Source organism: Leptonychotes weddellii, chromosome 11, assembly GCF_054177405.1.
Source record: "Leptonychotes weddellii isolate Sample4059 chromosome 11, ASM5417740v2, whole genome shotgun sequence".
NCBI classification, from domain to species: Eukaryota; Metazoa; Chordata; class Mammalia; order Carnivora; family Phocidae; genus Leptonychotes; species Leptonychotes weddellii.
The window spans coordinates 26,889,388-26,916,798 of NC_138379.1; the positions used below are offsets into that span (position 1 = coordinate 26,889,388).

Consider the following 27,411-nt stretch of genomic DNA (forward strand, 5'->3'; position numbering starts at 1 on the left):
AAAAAAAATAAGTTTTTTTTCACCTATCCATATGTAACAGTTTTGGTTAGATGAATCAAAGTTATATTTAATGAATCAATTATATGGTAATAGACTATCCATAGTCTTAGGAAATTAATACTGAAGTATTTAGGAGTAAAAGTCCATAAGGTATGTAACTTCCCTTAAACTTGTGTGGTTGTGTGTGTACACATACATACAAACACAGAAAGAGGGAGAATGAGGAAGCAAATAAATGAGGTAAATTGTTAACCGGTGAATATGGGTAAAGGGTGTAAGATGTTCTTTGTATTTTTACTTTTGTAACTTACCCATGAATTTGAAATTATTTTTAAACAAAAATATAAAAGTTTTGGTTGAAATGTGGAGAAATCACACACATATTCTTTTGTCAGTGTGTTAAATTTGGCAGTAACTATCACATTTTAAAATGCATTTATCTTTTCACCTGATTTCTATGAATAATTCCTATGAATATAGTAAAAAAAAAAAAAACGTGCAAGAGGAGTATACAGAAAAATATTTATTCCATTATTGTTAAGGGTACAAAAGGACAGGGAACAATATGTATTCGTAGAAGATAGGTTAAGTGAATTATAACACACAGGTGCAATAGAATACAGTAGGATGTTAAAAATATGAATTCGACAGTCATATAAACATGGGCTAATCTCAATTATATATATTACTGATGAAAAAAATATACTTCCACATATCTATATAGACCTTTTATTCATAGATTATCTTTAAATAGATATATATAAACTGACAACCCTCAACCCTCAGCTTTGCCATGCACAGGCTAGGTACAGATGGGCAGTGTCAGAATTCTTAACACCCTTATCTGGTGGTCATAGTTAGCACTCCTAATGCAATTTAGAATGGATTTCAGAATCTGACAGACTTCAGTTGTCTAGCATCACAGTTGACAAGCTGCATGATACTGGGTAAGTTAGTTAGGCCTCTTAGGTTACTTCCTGTGAAGATTAAAAACCATGTGGGAAAATATTTAAAGTAGCATCTGGCATATATATTCAACTGTATATATAATATATAATTATTATTATTGATATCTTTGCTATTATTACTATTACTGACTGACTGATCTTGGTCAAAATCCAGCCTTTAGTGCAAAATTCTAAAGTTAGGTGGCATTTTGTAGCAGTCATAATGAAGTGATATGTGAGAAAATTATTAAGTAAAAAGTTAATTTCCTGCCCAGACATTTTTTTTTTTTTAAAGATTTTATTTATTTATTTGAGAGAGAATGCGAGACAGAGAACATGAGAGGGAGGAGAGTCAGAGGGAGAAGCAGACTCCCTGCCGAGCAGGGAGCCCGATGCGGGACTCGATCCTGGGACTCCAGGATCATGACCTGAGCCGAAGGCAGTCGCTTAACCAACTGAGCCACCCAGGCGCCCCTGCCCAGACATATTAATAGCAGTTGAGTGAAAATAAACTGCAAACTACTTGAGGAACAGTAAAGAGTTCGTTTAATAATAGACTAATTTCACTGTCTTTGTGTTCTTTATAATAAAAATTGAAAACTCAGTCGCCAGTAGTTTTTGAGCACCTTCAGGTTTAGGAAAAGCGATGATATGGTCATTCTGCAACATGCTATAATCTTATGGGCAAAATAATGTACTATAAAAAAAATCACTATTTTGACCAAGTATCTATTTATTAACCACTGGGGAAATTTGTCACTATGCCCTGAAAGCATTTGACATTAAGTTCCTTGAGGGTGGGTACATTGTGCATCTCCACAATCTCTTGACATCCAGCAAAAGCAAGCACTTCATAAATATTGGTCAAATAAATGGATGAATCCAGTAGACAAACTAGAGGAGCTTACCCTGTTTTTCTGAAAGACGGGGTACCAATCAATAAGTCTGAAGTAGGGGTGCCTGAGTGGCTTAGTCGGTTAAGCAGCTGCCTTGGGCTCAGGTCATGATCCCAGGGTCCTGGCATCAAGCCCAGGTCAGGCTCTCTGCTTGGCGGGGAGTCTGCTTCTCCCTCGGCCCCTCACCCCTGCTTGTACTCTCTCTCTCTCTCTCTGTCAAATAAATAAAATCTTTAAAAAAAAAATCTGAAGTAGACTAAATACGGTATTCAGGCTTGATGTGGCCCAGATTCATTTAGCCACACATGCTTACGGTTTTAAATTATGGTCAAATTTAAAACTGTCCACTATATGGTAAAATGAAACGTAGGCTGGTTTAAGAATCAATATTGCAGTTCTCATCATTTTGTATTCCTTTGACTTGTTGGAAATCCCAAAGAATAAAGTACTAGATCAAATCATTTAGAAAGCATAGTGATTATATATGCTTGCACATATTTTACCCCATAAAAATCTCTGAGGCTTGAGTGAAGGGAAGGGGGAAGAAGTCACAAGGTAATTTGAAGCAAATCACATCTCTGAAGATGTCCCTCTGGTTTGGTTCAGGTAAAGAAATAAAAGCTTTTCTTATCTCCCCATTTTGTGTTTTTGCAGTAACATATTGTTTGAAACACTTCTCAGACTTGCAATTCAGCATTCATTTGTTTAAATGATTATTTGCTTCTTTCAACAGGGTCTAAGATCCACAAAGACAGGGACAACTCAGGCCAAATAAGTTGATCTCATTATGGCATCTCCAGTGTTTAACAGAGTGTTTGGCAAAGAACAGACATCAATAGATATTTTTAATGCATAAATTAATGGAAATGTGAGGGGTTTTTTTCTGCAATGCTTATGAATGTTAATAGCAGGACAGCATGATGAGCATAGTTAATATACTGTATTGAATATTTGAAATTTTTTGAGAGTAGATCTTAAAAGTCCCCATCATAAGAAAAAAAATGGTTTTGTTAACTATGTAATGTATCAGATGTTAACTGTACTGTGGTGATTATCTTGCAATATATACAAATACTGAATCATTATACCATGTACGTGAAATTAATATGTTATATGTAACATTTAAAAAAAAAAAAGAATGGCTGGATGAGCATATATTTGTGATATCCTGATCATGTGTTTAAGATACAAGGTCTGTAGTTACCAGCACAGTCTTCTCTCTGACAATCTATGGAGCCTAGTCTGAGGAGCAGATATAATGTGGCCTCATTAGTTTCTGCTATTTCCAAGTCTTTAAACTGTTCCAACTGAATATACAATCTGCGTGGAAAGAAGCTTTTTGAGACTTCAAACCATCAGGTTTCTTCAACTGTCCAGTATATATTCTTTATAGTCTTTGTATTAAGTGACTTTTGCATTTGGTGTCTGTGTCTCAAAGTAGACGACCATTGCTGTCCAGTCCTTTCTCTCAGTCTCATAGATTGAAATCCTTTGACTCACTTGAATCTTACTTTAAAAGCTGAGTGATCTTTACTGGGGCATTCTCTGATCTTTCTTCTGACAGATTTAACATACTGCATACCAATAACCTACTTCTATCAATCTATAAGCAAGGAATTGAATACACTTATTAAATGAAACTTAAAAATCAAAATGGGAAAATGTTTAAGAGGACTTAAAAGTGATCTAATTCAACTCTCATTGTTAAAGAGAAAGAAACAGAGTCCAAGCCCCATTATAAGTTTGCTGAAGAGATTGTCAAAAGTCCAAATTTCCTGACATCCAGAGAAAGCACCACCCCACCCCAATGGCCTGCTTTTTATACTCAAAATTCCTAATCATAAATCATCTTAAAAACCAATTTAATGATACAGAAAACCCAAAGGCTCCGCCAAAATATGACTGAAACTGATACATGAATTCAGTAAGGTCAGAGGAAACAAAACTAATATACAGAAATCTGTTGCACTTCTATACAGTAATAATGAAATGACAGAAAAAATAAGGAAATAATCCCATTTACAATTGCATCAAAAGTAATACCTAGGAATAAACTTAACCCACGAGGTAAAAGACTTAAACTCTGAAAACTATAAAACAGTGATGAAAGAAATTGAAGAAGACACAAATAGAAAGATATTCCATGCTCATGGATTGGAAGAATATTGTTAAAATGTCCATATTACCTAAAGCAATCTACAGATTTAATGCAACCCCAATCAAAATACCGCCAGCATTTTTCATAGAGCTAGAAAAGACAATCCTAAATGGAACCACAAAAGACCCCAATTAGTCAAGAAAAGAAAAACAAAACTGGAGGTATCACAACTCTAGATACCAAGATTTACCACAAAGTTGTAGTAACCAAAACAATATGGTGCTGGCGCAAAAACAGACACATAAATCAATAGAACATAATAGAGAACCCTGAAATAAACCCATAATTATATGTTCGATTAATCTTTGACAAAGCAGGAAAGAATAGCCAAAGGGAAAAAGAATGTCTCTTCAACAAATGTTGTTGGGAAACCTGGACAGTTACATGCAAAAGAATGAAACTGGACCGCTTTCTTATACCATACACAAAAATAAACTTCAAATGGATTAAGGGCCTAAATGTGAGACCTGAAACCATAAGAATCCTAGGAGATAACACAGGCAGTAATTTCTCTGACATTGGCCATAGCAACATTTTTCTAGATGTTTCCTGAGGCAAGAAAAAAAAAAAGCAAAAATAAACTATTGAGACTTCTGTACAACAAACGAAACAACAAAACTAAAAAACAACCTGAATAGGAGAAGATATTTGCAACTGACATGTCTAATAAAGGGTTAGTATCCAAAATATATAAGGAACTCCTACAACTCAACACCAAAAATAATAATAATCAAATTTAAAAAATAGGAAGAATCTATGTAGCTCAGGGAAGGAGGGGATTTGGGGCTCTAAATACTCTTCAAATAGATATTCAATTGATCCTTCTGTCTTTATCTCTACCTTTATACCCATTTTCAGAAATACTACCAATTCTTAAAAGTTTGGGGTCTTCTCCAAAATAACTAGGCTGTATCTCAGCTTTACTTAACATGTTTTCAGGAAGTCACTTTCTCACATCTAGGGTAGAGTTAGGATTAGATGTAGCGTTAGGGTATGTGCCTGGTATTTTGCAGTTCAAAGACCTCTCCAGTGGGTTAGCATTAGGGTTAGGGACAGGGTTGGGGCTGGGGGTGAGGTTTAGGTGTTAGGGGTTAGGGATTAAAGATTAGGGGGTTAGAAGTTAGGATTAAGGTACTCGCCTGGTATATAAAAAGTAAAATTAAAAGTAGGAATAAAATATGAACTGACAGTTCTCCATATAAGAGATACAAATGACCAACAGACACAGGAAAAGATGTTCCACATTACTGAAGCACCTGAGTGGCTCAGTCAGTTAAGTATCTGACCCTTGATTTTGGCTCAGGTCATGAAATCAGGGCCATGAGATCAAGCCCTGTGTTGGTCTCCAACTGGGTGTGGAGTCTGCTTAGGATTCACTCTCTGTCTGTTCCTCCCACACGCCCCCCGCCCCCCGATAAATGCACTCTCTCTCTCTCTAAAAAAGATGTTCAACATTACTGATCATCAGGGAAATTTGCACAATATGCAAAACCACAATAAAATATAACCTCAAAACTGTCAGAAGAGTTAAAATAAAGAACACAAGAAATAACAGATATTGGCAAAGAAGCATGAAACAAGGAATACTTGTGCACTGTGGTGGGACTGCAAACTGCTACAGCCACTGTGGAAAACAGTATGGAGGTTCCTCAAATATTAAAAGTAGAACTACCATATGATTGATCAATTCCACTACTGGGTATTTACACAAAGAATATGAAAACACTAATTTGAAAAGATATACACACACTCACTGCAGCATCATTTACAATAGCCAAATTACAGAAAAAGCCCGTGTCCATCAACAGAAGAATGGATAAAGATGTGTGTGTGTATACACACATATATATGCACACATAGACACACACACAATGGAATATTACTCAGCCATTAAAAATAATATAATCTTACCATTTGCAACAATATGGATGGTGCTAGATAGCATAATGCTAAATGAAATGTCAGTCAGAGAAAGACAAATACCATATGATTTCACTCATAAGTGGGATTTAAGAAACAAGACAAAGAAAAAAATAAGTGTTTTTCAGTTTGTCTCAACTGTAGAGAACAAACAGATGGTTACCAGTGGGGAGGTGGGTGGGGGGCTGGGTGGAATATTTAAAGGTTATTAAGAGTACACTTATCACAATGAGTGTTGAGTAACATAGAATTGTTGATTCACTAAATTATACACCTGAAACTAATATAACACTGTATGTTAACTATACTAAAAATTAAAAAAAAAACAGTTTAATGAAAATACAGGTGACTGTTGAACAACATGGGTTTCAACTACATGGGTCCACTCATTCATTCAATTTCTGAGAGAGAGAGAGATCACATGTGTGCACATGTGTGAGGAGGGGGAGGGGCAGTGGTAGAGGGAGAGAGAATCTTAAAAGCAGGCTTCACACCCAGTGCGGAGATGGATGCAGGGCTGGATCTCATGACCTGAGCTGAAATCAAGAGTAGGGATGCTTATCCGACTGAGCCACCTAGGCGCCTCTGCATGGGTCCATTTATATGTGGATTTTTTTTTAATAAATACAGTACAGTACTGTAAATGTATTTTCTCTTCTCATGGTTTTAACTATTTTTCTCTAGCTTAGTTTATTGTAATAATTCAATATTTAAACATAACATACAAAATATGTGCTAATTGACTGTTTATGCTATTGGTAAGGCTTCCGGCCAATATTAGGCTATTAGTGGTTAAGTTTTAGGGGAGTCACAAGTTATACATGGTTTTCGACCTCATGGGGTATTGGTTTCCCCAACCCTGGCATTGTTCGAGGGTCAACTGTATCTGCCATTAACTTAGGCAAATAGACACCATTCCAGAACCACAGCCATTAGTGATCAAAACCCAGTAAGCTTGGAGCCGATCAACTGATGATTTGGGGACATGACTTCACATCTCACCTGCCAAATGTCCAAGCTGTTGACTGAGTTCCAAAGTGTATATCCTCCTGAAACTATTCTCATTTTCCACATTGTGTGGAAATTGGTCAGTAACAACCATTTTATTTGTTTCCCTATGATTGCTGCAGTTGAACAACAACAAAAGCATAAAACACCCAAACTCTACAAGAAATCTGATCATTCCAAAAGAAAGGTTTGAATGCACAACACATCCTACCTGAACTTAATCAACAAATACCTATTTCAACAATTATCTTTGTCATAAGGTCAAATTGGAGGGGAGTGGACAGATGGTAGTGCAAGAAGTTATCGTTTCACTAATTGCCTGGTTATGAAAAAAGACTTCCCCTTTTAATCTAGAAGTATCCATAAAGCAGCTATTATTTTATAAACTTCCTTTAATAGTTATGCTTGGAGTTCAAAAGTGATTTATCCTATTTTGAACTAATCTAAATGCTATAAAATAGGAGGAAATTTAAATAATGACATATTCACATGATGCAAACTCTTCATAAAATATATAATTACAAAGATGATAACAATAAAATAGCAAGAACAAATAGAGTCCATACTGTGTGCCAGGCAATATGTTAAACATTTAATGAGAATTATAACAGCCATGTGAAAAATGTACTATTATGATACAAAAAAAACCAAAAAAACTTACATAGAAGGAAATGGGCCAAAATGCAAATGATAGCTATTTGGAGATGGTGATTATTACTTTTTTTAGATTTATTTGTTCTTTGAAGAGAGATAAACGTGGAGATAGAGACAGACAGAGTGTGGGGGAGAGGGAAAGGAAGAGAGAAACCAGACTCTGTGCTGTGTGTGTAGCCCAAGATGGGGCTCAACCTCACAACCCTGAGATCAGACCTGAGCCAAAACCAAGAGTCAGATGCTTAAACTACTGTGCCATCCAGGGATGGGTGATTTTTTTTTTTATTGTATGATGATTTTCTAGTTTTCTGTAATAATTAATAGTTAAAATGTTTTTCAAAATTGAGTTAGTTCAATGAGATCAATTTCAATAAGATTTTGAGTGAAAGAAGTCCATATTAAGCAAGCTTAAATATTTGGATAGCCATTGTGTTTTTCACTTTTACATTTTATTAATATCTGCATCAGCATTTACCTTGTGACTGCTTAGACAAAACAAATTATTTTTAAGAGCATCAAGAAGAAGCACTTGATAGGGTGCCTGGATGGCTCAGTCAGTTAAGTGTCTGCCTTCAGCTCAGGTCATGATCCTGGAGTCCTGGGATAGAGCCCCTCATCAGGGTCCCTGCACAGCAGAGAGTCTGCCTCTCCCTCTTCATCTGCCACTCCCCCAGCTCATGTTTCCTCTCTGCTCCCTTTCTCTCTCTCTCTCTCTCTCTCTCTCTCTCTAATAAATAGAATCTTTAAAGGAAGAAGCAGCAGCAGCAGCACTTGCCACACCTAAAATTAGCTTCCCTTTGGTGTTTGGAATTGCTTGCAATTTCCATCGTTCTGAAATCAGTTATTTGGAAATACCCCTGGGATAAATAACTCTTCTATTCCTGAGAAGAAGCTAATACTTTCCAAGGTGTTAACTCAGTGGTTCTCAACCAAGATGAGTTTGCCTCCTGGGGGACATTTCACAATGTCTGGAGACATCTGTGATTGCCATGACTGGGGCACTACTGGTATCTAGTGGGTAGAAGCTGGGGATGCTGCTAAATAACCTAAAATACACAGGACAACACTCATGCATACACACTATTCCCTCAAAAAGCATTATCAACACTAAAATGTCAGAAGCACAGATGAATTATAGTTTAATTTATGGCTATGAGACATACCCTTCCATGGCACATGGACCAGGGTTCTAGATTGAGGCTAGGGAACTAAAATGCAGAATAAAAAGGAAAAACAAGATTCAGAAAGATAAACCTTGGTAAAAATACCATATTTCCTCCATGAAGTGGAAAAAAATCCCAGCTTTTCTTCCCTACAAACAGGAAATGTGAACTTTGCATGAGTTACCTAAGCCTCCTTTCCACACTTGTTAAGTGGAAATAATCATAATTTTTTTCATAGTGAGGCTTGTGAAAAAATAAGGGTCTGTAAAGATTCTCCCAACTACAGTTGCAACTAATTAGGAAGCCTGTAATGAACAGTGATGATGATGATGGCAGTGGTGGTGTGTGTCATGATGACAAGTAATGGGGATGATGGTCACGTTGATTATTTTCACCATGCCTTGACATGCCCTAATTATGACACTGCTACCACCATAATCAGAAACAGATGAGGAGGCTCCTTAGTTTTTAATTTCTCAAAAGTTGAATTTATTCTACTGGTTAGTGTTTTGGCTGTAGGAATATAAGAAGAATTAACTCATTACTCAAGAGAATTATCACTAAGATGTTCTTCTGGTAAGAACTCTGGACAGAGAAAAGAGCTGTGAGGATAGATCAGAGAGTAGATATGCACTGGTCTAAGACTCAGCATCTGATACTTCTACTGAGAAATAGTTCTGAAAGAGAACACTGCTGAGGTAACTACAGCTATGGTAAATTTCCTTCTAAAGTAGGAATTAAGTGGAGATAGAAAACCTCTTCAGTGGAGTCTTAAAGGCAAATAAACTAAAGTTGAAAATAAAAGTCAACTGTCCATTTAATTGCTCAGGACATAAAATGATCACTGGGCTAATAAACTAGTTTACTTTGTACAACAATTTCAAAACCTTAAGTTTGTTAAAGAGCACTGCTATTTTCATTATCAGTTTCCTTTGGCCTCTTCCCAATATACTTTTTGATAGGAGTTCATTTTTTTTTTATCCTGTGGATTCTCATGTGAAGTTCAATGAGTTTGTCATTTAATGATGACCCTTGAAAGGATTTCAAGAAACTAATAGATTGAGTCAACCCTACCTGTCAATCATCCATGTTTTCTTTCAATATCAGCCTGCTCAATTCCACCTCCAACTTGAAAGCTCTGGGGATACTTTGCTGAACAGTTCTGTCTTTCCAAGTCAGTGCTGCTGTGTTCAGAAACTTTCATCAGCAAATGATAGTTCTGTTTACTGTAATAAAATGAAAGTGTTTATGTTGCAAACTTCCCTATTTGATCATGCTAGTCCATCTTCCTGAACTCTGTATCTTGCTCTTTTGTATATATCCAGATTTTCTGTTTTTAAGGTCTAGTACAAGTGCTGCCTCTATTCCTTACCTAAACTATTATATGTTCTGACTGCACACAACTCTTGTTGTTCTAGCAATATACTGTACATAATGACATATCTGTGCTGTAGCACTTGTGTGTCCTGATGGTGAGCACAGACTTTTAAGCCACACTGCCTGGGTTAAAATCCCAGCTTTGGGATTTTTAAGGACACTTATTGTATATATGTATTTGGGCAAATTACTTAAACTTGCTTTGCCTTGGTTTCCTCATTTGTAAATAGAGATAATGGTAGCATTTATTACATAGCGTATGAAGGATTTTTTAAATGCCTGACATGCAGAAAGAACTTCATCGTTGACTATCATGCCACTGAGTTTTTGTTTTTCTCTCCAGTTGGGTTGTAAACACTTTGGGGACAATGACAACAGCAGCTCTAGTGTGACAAGTCTTAGACCCTGAACCCACCACTAACTAGGAGTCCCAATTTCCTTTATATTCTTGTTGCCTCAAGATTGTTGATAGGACAAAAGGAGTTCACAATTGTCCATAGAATATTTAGCATAGTATCTGGGCCATAATAGGATCTCAATAAATTTACTAATAAAAAACATTTTAAATTAATGATTCAGCACTTCTTGATGTGGGATATGTGTTCATATGCATTATACCATTAACTTCCTAATTCTCACATTCATACTGTAGAAGAGGTACCATTTTTATCCCCATTTTACACAGAAGGAAACAGAGGCTGGGGAATGTTTAAGATATAAGATCACACAGCTCAAGTAACAAAGCTAAGAGTAAAATCAACAATGTCAAACTTCAAAGGCTTGTTCTCTTCTCTGTAATATCCTTCTCTTTATATACCCACACTGAGTGCAGCAGAGGTAGAATGAGATTTTATTGAAAATTATAATGCAAACTGTATTTATTATAATATTGAATACATAACAAATATATACTCTGGCATTTTTTTAATATCTGAAAATTCATTAGAAATGAGATTCCTATTCAGAGGCTTAATATAGATTTCTGCAAGTATGGAATGTTTTCCCATGTAAATATTCCTAGACAGTGTTTATGGATCAAAACCAGTCATTTAAAGTGAACATCTGAGCAAACCTCAGTCTTACCGGAATGAGACTTTTAAAAAAACATAATGTATCAAGAACCATAAGGAAAGTGCTAAAAGCAATGGCTGCTTTGCTTAATGGAGCAAGTCGAAAGTGTTTGACGTTACTCTTAATAGTAGTCAGTAAAACAGTTTCCAGTAAAACTTAAGTGAGGAAATTAATCCCATAATAACAGCATGCATGTAGGTCTGGCTCAAATAATAGCAGTGTGATAGCATAGAGAAAAGAGGCTTTAATTTGTGCTTTAGAATGTATTGGTTGGGTGAACTGCATACACACTGAAAATGAGTTATTTCTTAGTCAATTTTTTTATTCAGCAAGAATTTTGAAAGTACTAGGTAAGTCCTATATACCCGAAAAATATCAAATAGTTTTTTGGTCTAAAGGCTACTGTCATCATTCTATTAATATTTATTAGGCAACTTCTACTTTGTACCAAGTATTTTGCTGCTAGGCTTTGAGGAGACCAAATTATAAGATGATGTAGCTCTCATCCTCAAAGAGCTCACAGAACAGTGGGAAAGATCAGCAAATAATATTTTAATTATAATGTGATATAAAAAGTTCTGTGCAACAGATTGCTGTATGCACACAAGAGCCATTTCCTTTTCCTTCTGGGAACATAGGGTACCCTTCCAGCTTCCCTTACAGTTAAATATAGTCATGTGACTAAGTTCCTGCCAATGGAATATGGAAAGAAATGATGTTTAATGTTTGTAACTTTAAGACTGGTACATGGAAACCATCCATAGGTGATATGCTCTCTCATTTCCTCCCTCGATGAAAAATAGAACTCAGAGAACTTCAAGGAAGGCAAATCAGCAAGATGGAAGGAATGTGCATCTTAGAAATCCTGCTCATCAGGCTGTCTGCCAAGTACTCACAGTGAATGTTTACCTGAGTAAGAAGAATCTATTGTCCAACACCATTGTTATTTGCGGGTTATTACAGCAGTTAGCTTACTCTAATACATATTCTCTACAGAAAATGTGCTTACATGGGTCAAAGGCACACAAAAGAAAGAGGAAGTATTTCTGCCTGGGCCATATTCTAGAGGTGATAAAACTCAAACTGGATTCTTAGGGCCATTTTCCCTTTATAGGGGACAAGTGAAAAGTGCTCAGAGATAGCCCTCTATTGTGTAAGACTGTTGAATCACAGACCTGTACCTCTGAAACAAATAATACATTGTATGTCAAAAAAAAAAAAAATACTAGGAAGGGAAAAATGAAGGGGGGGGAAATTGGAGGGGAAGATGAACCATGAGAGACTATGGACTCTGAGAAACAAACTGAGGGTTCTAGAGGGGAGGGGGGTGGGGGGATGGGGTAGCCTGGTGATGGGTATTAAAGAGGGCATGTACTGAATGGAGCACTACAAACAATGAATCATGGAACACTACATCAAAAACTAATGATGTAATGTATGGTGATTAACATAACATAATAAAAAAAGAAAAAGTCTTACCCAAAATAAGACATGGTTGTGTTTTACTTTTTCTAGATCTGAACACTCCAGAACAAAGTACTTACACCTGAAAACTGGCAAGAAGCATGATCTAGTGAGCTAACATCCTAAGAGAATAGTTGATGAAATCATGGCCTCCAGGATGGAATGCCCCTCCCAACTGCTGCTTATATGAGATCATTAAGAATAGGCCACTGACCACTCATTTCTGGAACCTGAGAAAAGAAAGCATCCACACTCACAGACCACTCTCTATTAACATGACCACTATTCCATGGTCTTGTCCTAATTTACTGTTCCAGGAATCTCTTGACAGGAAGATAATAATTGCTAAGAACTTTGTTTTTCATTCTATGAACTTCCTAATAACATATCAAGTCTTCATCTGAAGCTCAAACGACAGTTTACACTCGAAGACCTTTTGACCCCTCAGCTCAAATGTCTTTCCTTGCTACCCACCATTCCTCAACAATTATAACATGATCTTTACCCAATGCTAATCAAGCCCACTCATTCAAAGACTCACCTTCAAAAATCCCAATAAATATCCTCATAACTTTCCCCTCTCAGCTCAAAGAAGCTACTAAAACTCTATCAGGGTAGTGTTCTTCCTTACTACAGTAAGCAATAAACTAACAGATTATCCAAACAACCTGATGAGAAAACAATTAGTTTCCTAGGGCAGTTACAACAAATTATCACCAACTGGCTGGCTTTAAAGAACAGAAATTTATTGTCTCACAGCTCTGGAGGCTAGAAGTCTGTTATCAAGGTATTGGCAAGGTCATATTCATTCTGAAGGCTCTAGGAGACTATCCTTACTTGACTCTTCCTAGGCTCCTGGTAGTTGCCAGCAATCCTTGGCATTCCTTGGCTTCTGACAGCAACTCTAATCCCTTGCCTCTGTCTTCACATGGCATCTTCCTTTTGTGTTTATGTCCAAATTTCCCTTCTTGTAAGGATACTAGTCATTGGATTAAAGCCTAATCCAGTAATGACCTCATCTTAATTACATATACAAAGGTTCTATTTAAAAATAAGGTTACATTCACAGGTTTTGGCTAGGCATAAATTTGGGGGAGAATACTACTAAATCCAATACAGATTATATTTTGGAGAGCCAGAATTTTACTTCCTTCTTTCTTGTATTAGAGTGACTAAAACATCTTTCACTGTGGATAGAACCTCCTGTTTTTAAATTAGACTTAGAATTCGGATGCCACTGGAGAGAAATACTGGTGCTTAAATTTGCATTAAGCTATAAATGACTGGCATTCGAGTCTTTCCAGAAGGCACCTTTTACAGAGGAGGATGGTGCAGAGAACAAGAGGCTAAAGAGAGCCCAAGGGAATTCTGGAACTATTACACAAATACATACACATACACACTACACAGTGTCTTATAAATTGGGCCAAAAGTACTTATTCCAGGACCAATATTCAATTCCCTTTGGCCTACACTGATGGTTGAATTACTTACTACCTTAAAAGATTGTCACTTGGGACCAAGGCAATGTATCCTCAGTAAGTCCAGCCTTTACATGTAAATACTTTGGAAAGAGAGAACACATTAAGACATCACTCAACAGGAACATTTTAGTAGGGATTCTTTAACAAATAACCAGTTATCAGAACTATCAGTGTAAAAAGTCAGAGGAGAGCCCTAACAATATAAACCCCTTAGTGTAGCTTTCTTAGTTTCCTAGGCAGGAAGTTGCTGCAGGAGAAACCCCTGATCACTGAAGTACAGGCAGATATTATTTAGAGTTAAACATTACAAGGAAAATAAACAATTTATCACCACTTTTCATATGCATTTGTCCAACTAATTGCCTACTGTTATCTTTATCCATTAGTAATCTTTCAATATTTCCCAAACTTTGCCATGAACAGTGTTGCCATGAACAGAATTAAACTTCTGAAATCTGTATGCTTCAGCTGTCTACCAAATCCACCTGAGAGGTCAGCAAAACCCAGTCATGCTGATTCTAGAAGCCCTGCCAAATTATCCCTGTAAATGTCGAATGAAACCTCCCCAGCTCCTTCATTAACACATTCTCTCATTCTATAATATAAAATTTCTGCTTAAAAATCTGAGACAAAATTTGTTAATGATTAATATAGCTGGTATGACTGTTTACAAACTAGACATTTTCCTCTTAAAATCTTTAAAACACAGTACTTTCTCTGGGGTTATGAAATGCCTACTATTGGCATCCCTAAATTATCAAAGTTTAGTGAGCTTTTGTGAAAGTATATATACAGAGTTTTATTCAATTATTGTTTATTTGTGTAGTTATGCCTTTGTATTATGTACCTCATAGCTTAGATATGGACTTATTTCACAGAACTAAAAAATTATAACTATGGTGGGTTTCAATTCTCTCTTTGGTATGTCTATTTAACCTTCTCTCAATGTAATTCCTGCAATAGATATGTGTATGGATGCACATAATTTATAATGTCTAGGAAACTGGGAATCACCTATTTCAAGTAACCAATTAGTGGTTAAGCATGTGAGTTCCAAAGACATCACTTGAGTTTAAATCACAAACTGGTTGTGTTACTTTAGGCAAGGTATTTAGCTTTTTGGTGCCTCAGTTTAGTAAGGATTTACTAAATCTGTGCAATGTCAAGAACAGTGATTGAGACACAGTAAGTGATCACTAAATGCTATCTCTTAATATCATTATTATTCTCTGAGGCAACAAAAAGGACAAACAAAATGTCCCTACCCTCAAGATGTTTGAGGTCCGGCGGGAAAAGGCAGAACAAAAGTAACTAACCAATAATACAAGATGTGTATGTTATTCTGTGTGTCAGAGGAGATAAGACTGAAGTGATCAAGGCTTCATTTTGAACATATGATTGAAATGAGGCTTTGAAAAATGGTATGGGTAGGTGATTAGGAGAACGAAAAGCATTCAAGGCAAGAGTATAGCTTGGAAAGCAGCATGAAGGCAAGAATAGACCGTGCATTCATTTGATGAAGACACATTTTCTTGGAACAGACTTTTTCTATTGAAAACAAAGACTGAAGTAAGAGGAGTCTAATATAGGAAACCACTAAAAACCAGGTAAGGTGTTGGTTCTTAAAGACTATGTTCATGAAAAGGACACACAGTGATATTAGGACTGAAGTAGAGGGTCAAATCTGATAATTGATAGCTGATCCCCATGTAAATTAAACTGTCAATCAAGTATGAATGTCATTAAATTATATAGTCATTTTGTATATCAACGAAACTTAGAGTTGTATCTAGCCACATTAAAAGTGACATTTGATTCATGATGTATAGAGTTAACCATTCATGAATACGTTCATTCATTATTTTGTTTGCTCAACAGCATTTATGTTCTAGAATAAGTACTATAGATGATACAGCATCTATACCTCAGATGATAGACCAATGATTAAACTGGGCTCTGTCCTCAAGGACCCTAAAGTCCACTCAAAGTAATTAAACTGGTTTTCATTACTGTTCAACAAGAAAATAAGCAGTGCCATACAAGGGATATACATAAAAGGCAAAGTGAGTTCACAGTGGGAGGGGACATATCTGCCTCGGAAGATGGTGAAACAGGATGGATGGCAAATAGATTCAGCTTTGAAAGATATTTGAAAATGGTGGAGGAGATATTCCAGGGTGAGAGACTGGATGGGCATAGGAAATTGCAGGGCAGCAGTTCAGTGTGGCTAAAACAGCGCTTTCCAGAACACATTTCATGGAATGCAACTCTCTCCTTAGGAAGTTAAAGAGGTATGTGAAAAAGGGAATCTCTGATTACCTAAGTTAGGAAAACAATGGGTTAAACAAAATGGAACCAATTTCTTTATTAAAAGACTTCTGGGGCACCTGGGTGGCTCAGTCAGTTAAGTGTCCTACTCTTGATTTCAGCTCAGGTCATGATCTCAGGGTTGTGAGATCCAGCCCTGCATCAGGCTCCACGCTGGGTGTGGAGCCTGCTTAAGAGTCTCTCTCTGCCCTTCCTACTCTTGAGTGAATGAATGAATGAATGAATGAATCACTTCTCAGAGCTTCTAATATGCTAATTTGCATTGTAAATTCGTAAGAGGGTAATACAGTATACAGCTATAAACAAACTTATTTTACTATGAAATTCACTCCCTTCCCAGCATATTTTATTTAAGATTTTATTTATTTATTTGACAGAGAGAGAGAGACAGCGAGAGAGGGAACACAAGCAGGGGGAGTGGGAGAGGGAGAAGCAGGCTTCCCACTGAGCAGGGAGCCCGATGTGGGGCTTGATCCCACGACCCTGGGATCATGACCTGAGCCGAAGGCAGACGCCTAATGACTGAGCCATCCAGGCGCCCCTTCCCAGCATATTTTAAAGGACTAATATTCAATTATACATTGGAAAGTGCTTAGTTAGAGCAAAGAGAATGCTTAGGGGATCTGATGGCAGAAGAGAATCAAGCTGATGAATTCCAACCTTTATTTCATAGGATTCAGAAAATCAAATCAGTAAGGAAAGCCAATGTTCGCCTGTGTAAACTGATTCATTATAATGTGTATTCAAAATATAGCATTGGTCAATCGGGAGTCATTCTTATTCTAAAGCATACTAGTCAGAGGAAAAGTGAGAGGAATTTGCCAATACACCCATTATGATAGTCAAATGATCATGAGCCAATATTTTAAATGTAGGTGGGACAACATGTTTTGGAGGTTATAAGCAAGAGAATAAACCTGGAGACCTGACTGAACAGAATATTTTTTTCTTATGCCTGTGTCTCCAGCCATTTTATTTCTCCATTTATGTAATGTTGATAGAATAAATAAAATAAGATAGTATTTGGGGAAGAATTCAGTTCTGTAGCAAAAACATGCTCTTATTGGTATCCATTTGCTTTTATTATTTTCCTAATATACAGCTGATCTGCCTATGAAAGCACAACAGATTCTAGTCTTTCATATGCCTACCAAACTGCAGGAAATTAGGACCTGGAAGCTGAAACCAGTCACCTTAGGCTTTAAAGAATTCTTTAAGAATAAGGGACCAAATATTTGCAAAGAGGTTTGAGCTTCTTAAAAGACAGATGCAACATGTTAGCTCACATTTCAAAAAACTTGGAAAATTAAATTGATTTAAAGAGGAATTTTCTCCCCAGGAGAATCTATTTACGCAGCATCTACTTTCATTGCTCTTATACTCCATGAGTCATCAGGAAGTAACACAAAGTCACACAAGAACACAGAGTCCTCCTGGGATTTTGAAACAAATGGATTTGAAACTGCTCAGTTGATCCTACCCAGAGGATGATATATACAGGAATTCAGCATAAGGAGAGTTTGATCAGTGCAATTAAATGTAAGCATTGCACCTGTGGAACCTGGAACACGATGTTGCAGTATGATTTATGAGGCCAGAGTGGGTGGATTTCATTAATTCAAAGTCTATCTTGCATCTTTGCCATGTGGTTAATGTTACTACCATTTTAATGGTGCTTGCAAGTAATCTACCAATTAAATAAGGAGCATATTTTTGAACTTTTCACAAATTTAATGAAGGCCTATTATGTGTCGGCTACAGTGTGAGCCACTGGGAATTCAAGGGTGAGTAGGAATCAATCCAGCTATTCTAAGACACCTAACTTCAGTATAAGTCCTCTGCTAGACGCAACCATAAGGGCCTATATGAGCTCATGGGAGACACACTATGTCATCTCAGTATTTGGAAGAAATAAATTTTAAATGAGTTCTGAATGACCAGACAGATTTAGCTAACAATAGCTGGGAGCAGACCTGAGCAGTAACATGAGCTATGGTATCCTAAACCAAACAGGAATACAACTCATTAGAATCTGACTATTCTGATGATTTTGATGATAGTTTTCTGTGAGGTTGAGGACATGAGAAGTGCTTAGGAAAATGTACACCTGTCATGGTAGGGAATATGGGATTTACCCTGGGAGACAAGGAGATATTAAAACCTTTTTCAGTAATGTAAGGAAAATGTAGAAAAAGATAATAATCATTTATTTAAGATCACTGAGCATCTATTTCCCCTTCCTACGATACTCCAATTTCCTCTTGGAAATGACCACTACCTCATTGTGTACAGTCTTAGTACAATCGTACTTCTAGTTCCTTTGCCCTCAGAAAATGACAGTCATTGGAGACTCCAATTATCACAACCTTTCCTTCACTATTCTATGACAATCACTCTGAAGAAAAGAAACACCTAAGCTTAGCCAATTAAAGGAAAAAACTCATTGTTTTTCATTTCTACCAAGTGTGTTTAGGCAAACCTATGGAGTAATTTCTACTGATAGAAATTTGTTTGTCTGTTCTAAGCTTCATTCTTTAAAATACATTTCTGTCTTTAAATGTCTACATATCTTTCCAATATATCACCTTTTAACTTTAGTTACCCAGAAATGGTTTCTCTTGTTTGCCACCAAAGAAACTTAATATATCTGTTTGATAGCAGGGAGAACAATGGCTTGAATAAATACAAAATTGGAAATTTATGCAAGAGATAAGAGACCTAAAGAATGTAGACCCTATAATGTTTAAGTGATGTGAATGCAAATAAATATATTAAGGGGTAGAATAGGATTTTTTAATTAATTAAATGTAGAAAGTGAGAGAAAAAAAGATTCAAGTCATCCATGTTCCCAGCCTAAGCAACTATTTATGTGATACTGCTATCCACTGAGCTAAGAAACACAGTAAGTGGTACATATTTAAGGATTAAGATAAGGAATTTATTTTTCAGAGGTACAGGTCTGTGATTCAACAGTCTTACACAATTCACAGTGCTCACCATAGCACACACACTCCCCAATGTACCTCTGAAACAAATACATGTTAAAAAAAAAAAAAGAAGAAGATGATAGTAGGAAGGGAAAAATGAAGAGGGGGAAATCAGAGGGGGAGATGAACCATGAGAGACTATGGACTCTGAGAAACAAACTGAGGGTTCTAGAGGGGAGGGGGGCAGGAGGATGGGTTAGCCTGGTGATGGGTATTAAAGAGGGCACGTACTGAATGGAGCACTGGGTGTTATATGCAAACAATCATGGAACACTACATCAAAACTAATGATGCAATGTATGGTGATTAATATAATAAAATAAAATAAATAAATAAATTAAGGTAAGGAATTTATGTTTAGACAAATCCAGTGAGGCATACATGTTGAAGCAGCTCATCAATGGTTAAATATTCTAGAGCATAGGAAAATTCTAGTAGAACAGAGATCTAGGCATTATAAGTTGGTAGGAAACAAGTCAAGGAGACAGATGCATCACTAAGCATAGCACATAGAATGAAAAAAGTAAAAGGTTAAAGTTGTATAGAACCTGAATTTAAAAACAAGCAGAGAAAGAAATCTCACAAAGAAAAGCTGAGAAAGGGCAACCATAAAGTTAGGCAGGTGGAAAACAAGTGGGTCATGAAAATCATGTAACAAGAAGATGGCATAGTCAAGAGTAACAAATGCTGCAGAGCAATTTAGATAAAGGTTAAGTGCTTATTGAATTTAATAGACAAGAGATCATTGGTGACTCTATCCATTTGCAACTGACACACAAATGCAATATGACAAACTACCCCCAAATCAGTTGCTTAAAACAATAATCATTGATTCTCACTGATATGCATGTTGCTGGAAGATCTACTGATCTAGTCTGATGTCAGCTGGAGGCATCCATATCTGCTCATCCTCTTCCTGGAAACATCAAGCTAGTCCAGAAACATTTTTATGGCAATAACAGAGGTCAAGAAGATAAACCCAATTATACAAGCACTTTCAAGCATTCAGTATTATTAAACTCCGTAACATTTCATTGGTGAAAGGAAGCAACATGGCTGATTCCAAAGTCAAAGGAAGAAGAAATATACTCTGCCTCCTTCGTTATAGAAACTCCAAAGTTACAGAGTGAAGACTTGGACACAAGGAAGGGTATAGCAGTAGAGCCAATAAAACAACCTAATGTAGTCTGTCTTCCCAGCCACAATTATTAACATCCCTCTCAAAAGCAAAATATACTAAGCTATATCAAGAACCACAAAATTTCCAACCAACCATTCACTGTACTCTACCAGGATCACAAGATAGATCACAAGATCTATCAGGTTCATATGTGAGTTCCCTTGGTCTGAAGACATTATCTAAAAAGATAAGTTATCTACTCTCTGCAAACCAACATGCAATGGTGAAGCAAGAGCAAGATAATAGTAAATTCTATTAAAAGAGAGAGAGAGAAAGGAGATAGTCATTTGAGCACTATAATTCTAAAATTACACTGAAAAAAAAGTTGCTGGTTCTCCTTTTCTTAGGGCAGGGTGTGTTTCTTCATTGGGCATTAGTTCTGCTCTTTGAGAGCAGCTCCCAGTACATTGTTTTCCATGGATCATTGTTCTCCACTGCTCTGACTTTGGAAACATCCTTCCTTTCCACCACACCACCCTTGCTACTAAGGAGGAGAGAGCTGTGAGATAGGGCATTTCTTGTGGCTGAACAACATCCTGCCTGAAGAAAGTTGGGGGTCCAACACTCTTATTATATTGTGAATAGTCTCAGTATCTTTTAGTCCAGAATGATAGTACATATGGTATTTTAATCTCTAAAACATTTAGTGACATTTTATTAGAAAGTTCTACTAGAACTGTCCAATAGCACACAAAATGACAGAAATAAAACTTTATCTGTACTATCCCAAAAAGGTAGCCTCTAGCCATGTGTGGCCATTGAGTAGTTAAGACATAATTAGTATGAATGAAGCAAATATCTAATTATAATTAATTTTAATAGCCACATGTGTCTAGTGGCTACCATGTAAGACACAAGAACTAAGACTTCATTATGTATTGGGGGCACATAGGCTACTGTGGAGTCATAGCTTTAAGCTTCTTTAGTCCAACTAAGTCTAAAAGATTCTATAACCTAAATTTTTCAGAGGTCTTATCAAAGATTTATAATCTGACTATAGACCTATAGTCATAACCTTTAGTTGGTCTTTATTTGGAGGCTTTGTATGTCAGATTTTGTCTTCACCCTCATGATTTATCAGAACTAAAGATTCTTTTGTTGCCTGGAGAGGTTGGAGATTTTATTTCCCAACCCAACAGGTCATGGGACCTTATATTCCCTCTAAATTTTGCTTACAATCTGCTGATTGTACTGATAAGTACTTTCCTAAACTCGGGTCTTTCTTAAAGTACTATATCAAATACAAGAAAAAAAAAAAAAAAAACAGAGTATACCTTCAATATTTGCCTAGAGTTCTACTTGCCCAAGTACAAACATTCAAGTACATTTTATATCTTCATAGTTATTATAAAAGACAATTTTACTAATTTCATCACTACATAGCATAGTCTGTCCTTTATCCAGCCTCCTCTAATTGTTTATCATTGACTTGCCAGTCCCAAGACTCATGCCACAAATTTTAAGTATTTACTATGCCAGAACCCCACTTTTAGGTACCAATTTTTGTATCAGTTAGCTACTAGTTCAAAAAAAGCTATGTAATGAATCATGCAAGATTTCAGCAGCTTAAACAATAATTTATTTTCAGGCAATCCAGCTTTGTTGTGCATCAACTGATCAGGTTGGGATCAGTGAGGATGTTTTAGTCTTACTCCATATACCTTTCCTCCTCCTGGGACCTACAGACTAGCCCGGGAGTGCCATTCTCATGGAAATATAGGGGCACAAGTAGGTAAGCCCAATAACACAGAAATTTTTAAGATTTGTATTGCCACATCATGCCTCCTAATATCTTATCAGCCAAAGCAAGCCATATAGCCAAACTCAAGTCAAAGGGTAGGGAAATGGGTTTCTCTTTAATGGTAGGAACTGCAAAACTGCATTGCAAAGACTGTAGATACAGGATGGGTGAAGAATCAGGACCATTAATGCAATTTAACATAGTAACCTTAGTAAGAAAAATAGGTTAATAAGGAGCATAGATTGTAAGAGGCTGAAGGATAAATGGAAGGGATTGAAGAAAAGTAGCTGACATACTTTATAGAACCATGGATTACCAGGGTTAGAAGGAAACATGTGGGCCAAATGGTAAAACCTCCATTCTGAGGCTTAATTTATTTCTATAAGAGCCTCAGAAAATAATCTTCAGGTCACTTTTTGGATACTTGGGTTGACAAGGTACTTAGCACCATTCCTGCTCACTACCCCTTATATTCTTAGAAATCTATACTCCTATCTTTTAAATTTTTCATGAAACAAGTCATGGGATAATGAAATAGTTCTACTGATGTGTGTCTGTTACTACTTGGTATTAATTCTGTTCTTTATGGCAATGCAGAATAAGATGTAGCACTCCAAATGTTTGAAATCAACCTTAAAGCTCAGCATTCCCAAAAAGGACTCACCTTCAACCTAACTAGCTCTGTTGGCTGTTTCTCATACAATACGAGTGTACTTATAGGATTTGAACTTTGGGGTATTCCAAATTTACTATAATAGCACAATTATCTGATAAAAGGTTTGATAAAGGTTTTTCCTACTGGAACATGCTACAAGTTTAATGGTTGGCACACTAGCAAGCTGATCCATTCATGAGGCACTTGATGAAGGTTGGTTAATTTGGTTTTGATGGTGAAATGCTAGTGTTACATAAATGGATAATTGTGTATACAGGATTATTTTCTGAATCTTCTTTGGAAGGAAATACTCCTATAACACGGATAATTATTTTATCCTTACCAGTGACTTCAATAAAAGCATTCAAAGTATGTTCATACAATCAGTAGATGACATTGAATATAGCTGACTATAACTCAGGATAACAAGGATAATTTAAATGAATATTTGATCAGTTAGAAAAATAGTCCATCAGAGAAAAGATAAACTGCACTAGGGATATTTTTTAGCTTTTGTTCTGAAGGGCTAAAGCCATCAGAGGAAGAAAAGTCAAACTCTAGCTAGGCAGAAGTATAGCATAAAAGATGGTGTTATCAAAGTGGTAACAAGCTGAAAGAGAATCAGTGCTGTTTGGTTGCTTGTTATTTTTAATTATTAATTGATTATAATGGATAATTACTGATAATAATATTGATGAAATAAATACGAGAAAGGAACTTCAAATATTGAGTTGTAGACTAGCAGAAATTAGAGATGAATTTGCAGACAATACCATTACATTGGTGTTCATATTTGATGTCGATGTTAGCTATCATTTACCTTATGGCTGCCTATTCAGCTTGACAAGGAGGTTTTTAGGAAAACTGAGCCATGTTGTCCAATTTTTCACAAATTATCTAAATATGTCATTTATATTCAAAGAATTAAGGATAGATTCATAGAGGAGAAAGAGATAAGAATCAGATGCTATTTTTTAATATTATAAAAAAAAATCATTCAAGACTGCTTTCCAAAAGCAGGGCTCTTTTCAGATTCCCATTAGTGTCTGCATGGGATTCAGCCAATGGAATATTTAATATTAATTTTATTTCTTAAGAGGGCTATGGATTTTTTCATAAGGAAATAGTACAAGTGTGAAGATGCTAGCTCCATTTGATACTTTTTTTTCTGCAAGAAGGTATCTAGTGCCAGTAAATGGCTGACATGAGCTGCCTTCATTTCTGAGAAACAGGAGAGATGCCCTAGCCCAGTGCCTTCATATTCTGGATGTTGCTTCATCTACTGTCAAATCCAACTGAGGCCTTATTAACACGCATCACGTTTTGGTTTTCCTTATTTATGCTAATTTATTCTGCACCTGTTGTTCATTTTTTTCAAAATAGATTATTTCTAGTGTACTGATAAGGGTAAAAGTACAGGGAGGAATAAAAAAGTTATCCTGTATGTCTCAGGCCACACAAAGTGGTAGTGAGGGATAGCCATTACCTAAAAGTACAACACAGTGAATCTGTGGCATGAGCATACTTAACATTTCACGAGTGTACCATTCTCAAGTAACCCCAAAGACCCCTAACAAGTTATCTGTAATAATTCTTCTAGAGATGTTATTTAAATTATGGGCTCCATAAAGCTGGTAAGAAGAAAGTAAGTCATTTAGTAGTAGGTCCACCAAGCTGCTACCCAGTATATGCTCTAGAGTATATTTTTAATAGGGAAAAGGAATACATATTTATTTATAAACAGTGGCTACTTACAAGTATCAGGATTAATAGGGTTTTACTGACTAATATTTATTAAGGACCTATGATGGGCTATAAGGCTAGTTTTACTATCAGGTGCAAAACTGATGTGATCTCTGGCATTCTATTATTAATAAGAATAGTGAATACCTACTGAATACTTACAATATGCCAGGCACCATTCTAAATATTTTATTCACAGAAATTCATTTTATCCTCGTAACAATTCAGTGAGGCAGGTGCCTATCACATGAGGAAACTGAGGCCCAGAATAATTTGCCCAAAATCGCTTATCTAGAAAATAGCAAATCTAAGATTTGAATCAAGTTATATTGGTCCAGAAAATGCCCTTGGTCATTTGAGATCCAAGGATCCCTTTACTCCTCCTGGACCCTAATTCAGACACACATGTGTTTTTAACTCAGATTTATCACTAGGAAATAAAATTCCAATACTACTACTAATACTGTCACCATTTACCTTACTTATGAACATCTATTATGTGTCCAGGCAATGTGCAAGACCTTAAAAATAATCCCTAACCTTCAAATAACAAAAAAGTGTATAGTTCTAATCCTATTTTATAGAATGGAAATCTGAATCTTGGAGAGGCTGAATAAGTTGATGGCTAATAAGTTGAAGTAGAGACAGAATAAGAACCTTGGTCTGCCTGTCCAAAGCCCCGTTCTACTTATATTCAGTGATTCTTTAAGCATTTTATTTGACAGAGAGACCGATAGCGAGAGAGGGAACACAAGCAGGGGGAGTGGGAGAGGGAGAAGCAGGCTTCCCGCTGAGCAGGGAGCCGGATGAGGGGCTCGATCTGAGAACCCTGGGATCATGACCTGAGCCAAAGGCAAATGCTTAATGATTGAGCCACCCAGGCGCCCCTCCAGTGGTTCTTAACAAAATAAACTTACCCATCTAGGCTAAATTGAGACAATTTCAGGGTGGGCTACTTAGATAAAACTGACCCATGAAATTCTTATTTTTTAAAATTACTGAAGTATAAGGCGTCTGGGTGGCTAGTTAGTTAAGTGCCTTTGGCTCAGGTCATGATCCTGAGATCGTGGGATCTAGTCTGGAGTCACACTCAGCGGGGAGTCTGCTTCTCCCTCGGCCCCTTCTGCTGCTCATGATCTCTCTCTCTCTCCTCCCTAATAAATAAAATCTTTCAAAAAATTATTGAAGTATACCTGACATGTTATATTTGTTTCAGATGTACAACATCTTGGTTAAAAAATTCTACTTCTATACATATAAAGCTGTTATAATATTATTGACTATCTCCCCAAAGCTTTACTTTTCATCTCCATGATGTATTTTATAACTGGAAGTTTAATTCCCTTTATCTATTTCACCCATTCCACACCCACCTACCCACCTTCTCTCTAGCAACCACTGGTTTTTGTTCTATTTAAGAGTATTTTTTTCATTTGTTTTTTCTATTCAATATATAAGTGAAATCATGTGGTATTTGTCTTTCTGACTTATTTAACTTAGCACAATACCCTCTACACCCACCCATGTCACTGCAAATGGCAAGGTCTCATTCTTTTCTATGGCTGAGTAGTACTTCATTGTGTACACACACACACACACACACACACACACACACACACACACACCTTACTTATCCATTCATCTATCAATGAACATTTGGGTTGCTTCCATATCTTGGGTATTATAAATAATGCTGCAATAAACAGAGTGCCTGTATCTTTTTGCATTAATGTTTTTTTTTGGGGGGGGGGAGGGAGGGTAAAAAACATCCAGTAGTGGAATTACTGGAATGTATAGTATTTCTATTTTTAATTTGTTGAGAAACTTCTGTATTGTTTCCCCACAGTATTTTGAGCTATGAAATTATTTATAGAAAACCTGATCTCCAGACACCTGGGTGGCTCAGTCAGTTAAGTGTCTGCCTTAAGCTCAGGTCATCATCCCAGGGTCCTGGGATGGAGTCCTGCATTGGGTTCCTTGCTCAACAGGGAGCCTGCTGCTCCCTCTGCTTGTGCGCTTTCTCTCTCACACTCTCTCTCTCTCTCTCTCTCTCTGACAAATAAAATCTTAAAAAAGAAAACCTGATCTCCAATTATCTGCAGTCATTACTCATATAGTGGGACCAAGAGGACAAACGTCTTAGCTTTTTACAGAATACACCATCAAGTGATTCAGTCACAGGCAATTGAGATATATCAGTGAAAAAAAAAAAAAAAACAGACAAAATCCTTGCCTCTGTGGAACTTTAGTTCTAGTGGGAAGACAGATAATACCTAAAATATATCATATGCTAAAACAAAGTAAATGCTACGGAGAAAGCAATAAAGTGGTATAGGGAGTCCCAGAGGTATAGGGGAAGGTTGCAATATAAATAGGATGGTCACTAAAGACTTCATTGAGAAGGGAGCAAACCATTCATCTAGAGAAAGTATTCCAGGCAGAGGAAACAGCAATGACGGTGTTCTGAGTGGAAGAATGCCTGGCCAAGTTCAGGAGCAAAGCTAGAAAATCTAGAAGAAAGTACAAAGAGGGATATAGGTAGAGGATCAAGTCAAAGAGGTAATGTAGGCCACGTAATGACATGTTAACAACATTGTGAAGACCTTGACTTTCATCTCTTACATGATGTTACTTC

At 36.5% G+C, this 27,411-nt stretch overlaps 1 long non-coding RNA gene across 1 annotated transcript in view; it reads right to left on the minus strand.

Moving 5' to 3' along the window:
• The window catches only part of LOC145716167 (uncharacterized), a 146,971-nt gene that overhangs the window by 45,570 nt on the left and 73,990 nt on the right, over positions 1-27,411 (minus strand). The window contains exon 3 of the long non-coding RNA XR_014138629.1: positions 9,821-9,972. This is a non-coding gene — a long non-coding RNA (uncharacterized LOC145716167). The remainder of the gene's footprint in view (positions 1-9,820; positions 9,973-27,411) is intronic.